Below are 3134 nucleotides of genomic sequence, written 5' to 3' on the forward strand. Positions count from 1 at the left end.
GGATCGTGACCCGAGCTGAAGGCAGACGCTTAGCGACTGAGCCACCCACGCGCGCCCCTTTGGGGAATTTTCCGCCCACGTCCGCTTCCGGCGGGGTCGTGCGTGCGTGCGTGGGCGTGCGTGCGTGGGCGTGAGCGCATGCGTACGCGCGTGTCCCGTGGCCAGCCGGCTCCCTTTCCGGCTGGAGCGGCCCAGACACGTTTTCCCGGTCTGCCCTGGGGTGCTGCAGCCGTGCCGCGCTGGTCGGGGGCTCCCGAGGCCGACGCCCCGGGTCCGCGCGCCCCACACCCTCTGCCCGCCCCTCCGAGGTGGGGCCGGGACAAGATCGGGTGGCCGGGCGGCCGGCTGTGCGCCTTCACGGGCCCGCGATCTGGATCTGTCTCGGTGTCCTTTGCGCCGGTTGTCGGGCGCCACCTGGCGGCCGCTTTTATATAGCGTCACCCTGCCAGAGCGTCGCCGATGTCAGTAAGGGATGGCATTTGGCTGCGGTCCCCAAGCCGGAGTTCCAGGAAGCCGGTGACACTAGCGTGATTGTCCCGCTCTCTCTGGGGTGTCGGCGCGCGATCGGCTCGCGGGAGATTGAACCTCCAGGCTTGTGAGGGTGTGACGCCGCCACCGCCTCGCTCCCTGAGAAGGGTGTGGGGGTCGCCTGGACGGGTCGACCAGCACCCACCGGTGTCCCCTCCTCGGCCCGTGGGGGAATGGGAGCGGGTGTGTCCGGCGCCCGGACGCCATCCGGCCGGTGGCTCCGGTCGGTCGTCGGGCCTTCCGTGTCGCGCGGTTTTCTCCCGTGTCGCGCTCGAGCCTTGAGAGGAAGCCCGTGGATGGCGTGACGGGCCCGGCCACGGGGCACGCGTGGGGTTCCGGTCGTCTGACCCGATTTTCTTACCAAGCTTTCCGAGGCCCGCTGCGGAGGTGGGGACCGGAGGGGACCGGAACGGACCGGACCGGATCGGGTCGCGAGGGGAGGCACGGATATGGCGCCCCAGGGGCCCGGCCGCGATTCCCATTGCGGTCCGGCCGTCGGGGACGCCTCCGTGGTATCGCCCCCTCCCCCCCCCAGTCCCAACTGGGAGTCGGGGACCGGCATGGGACCGGCATGGGACAGGCGTGGGGCCGTCCTGAGGGCCGGGGAGCAGGGCGTCCACAGGTGCCTCCGCAGGACTTTGGTGATTTTTCTAAGTCCTGACGTGGGGACGACAGGCGGACTGGGGGAGGGCCTACCCGGCCCGCTCCACCTCCCGCGAGTCCCCCGTCGGTCCCGGCTGCCGCCACGCTCCCGGGGTCGACCAGATGGCCCTGGGGGCTCCAGGGGCCGGGGCTGATGGAACGGTGCTTGGGGCCGGTGGCCTGGCTACGGTCCCAGGAGGTCCCGGTGACTTGTGTCTAGGCCCCGGCAGTCGGCGTGGTGATTTTGTCACCTGAAATGAGCACTTTTTGTTGCCAGGTAGGTGCTGACACGCTGTGCTTTGGCGACTGTCGCCTTAGAGATGGGGACCTCTGGGCGTGTGCGGGGCGGGGGGGACCTCTGGGCTTGACCATGGTGCCAAGCCCGGCTGTGCCCTCGCTTACTTGAGCCGTCCGCGTGGGCCTGTGCGCCGGCTCGGGTGCCTCCAGATGGTCCAGGCCGTGGTGCCGCCTCCGGTCTCCAGCACCCGAGGGCGGTGTGGGCAGGCGGCGTGGGTGCTTTACCCCGTGCGCTCCCCACTGCGGGCACCTGGCTGCGGTCGTGACAACCCTTGTCCCGCAAGGCTCCGTGCCACGTGTCAGGCGTCCTCCTTCCTTGGGTTGTCCGGCTGCTCTCGCCCTGGGGTCGAGGGGTGCTGGCGAGGCTGAAAGCAGGTCCCTCTGGTTGCTGTCCTCGCCGGGCTTTCCCCCCCTCGGGACCTCCCTGGGCACATTCTGCCGATCGATGTGGTGATCTCGTGCTCTCCCGGGCCGGGCCTAAGCCGCGTCAGACGAGGGACGGACATTCATGGCGAATGGGACCGCTCTTCTCGTTCTGCCCGCGGGCCCTTCGCGCTCCTCCTCCTCCTCCTCCGCCTGCTGTGGCGGTGCGGGGAGGGCGCGGGGGGGGTGTGGACTCCGGCCCGACCCCGCCCTCCCACGTTCGGCCTCCTGGTGTCCGTGGGACCGGGGTCCTCTGACGCAGCGGACACTCTCGCTTGCCTTTCTTGGCTTCGTGTGGTGAGCGGCTCTCCCTGCCATGGGGAGGGCCGTCCCGACGCCGCGCTGCTCACCGCCTGGGCGTGCTGAGCGCGTTGCGCCTGGCCCTCCGTGGTGCCCCTGGAGCGCTCCAGGTTGTCTCAGGTGCCCGAGGCCGAGCGGTGGCGTCGTTTCCTGTTCCCAGCGACCCCCTCGGGCCACCGCTGTTGGTGGCGTAGTCCGAGGAGCGGGTGGTGGAGTCGGTAAGGGAGGACCACCTGCCCCCCCCATGGGGATGCGGGCGCCTCGTCGTCCCCCTGGCGCATGCCGTGCTGGGGGGGCCTGGACGTGGCGGGGTGTGTGAGCGATCGCGGCGGGCCGAGCCAGCGCTGTGGCGCTTGGCCAGCCGAGGGGTGCCGTTTCTTCGCCCCAGCATGCCACGTCCGTCTCCGCCTCTCGTGGCCTCGCCGGAGGCACGGAGCTCTTTCCGGGCGGTGACGCGAGCATGGTGTGCGTGGCGGGGCAAGGACGGTCTCCTTGTTGGGCCCCAGCCGTGAGCGCTCAGGATTGCCCTGTGCCTGCCCCTTGCCGCAGACCTACCCCCGCCCCCCGAGCCCTTGGCGGCCTTTGGAGAGCCGTTTAGCGGGGCCCGGTCGGGGGACGAATGGGTGGGGGCGATGCGCCCTCGGTGAGAAAGCCTTCTCTAGCGATCCGAGAGGGTGCCTTGGGGTACCGGAACCCCCCAGCTGCCGCCCCTCCTCTGCGCGTAGTGGCCACCGATGCGGGGTGACTACCGTTGCGTGTTGGGCAGAGCCCCCTCTCCGTGAGGGGTCTGCCGGCCCCGCGGCGGGGCCGAGCGCCGCTCTTTGCCTACCGCGGCCTGCGCCTCCCCCCTCCGAGTCGGGGGAGGATCCCGCTGGGCCTGGCCGGCGTCCGGCGCGCGGGGCTCCCGCGTGCGTGCGAGTGCGCGTGCGGCCACTCCCTCGCGG

Source organism: Ursus arctos, unplaced genomic scaffold (assembly GCF_023065955.2).
Source record: "Ursus arctos isolate Adak ecotype North America unplaced genomic scaffold, UrsArc2.0 scaffold_250, whole genome shotgun sequence".
In the NCBI taxonomy this organism is placed as follows: domain Eukaryota; kingdom Metazoa; phylum Chordata; class Mammalia; order Carnivora; family Ursidae; genus Ursus; species Ursus arctos.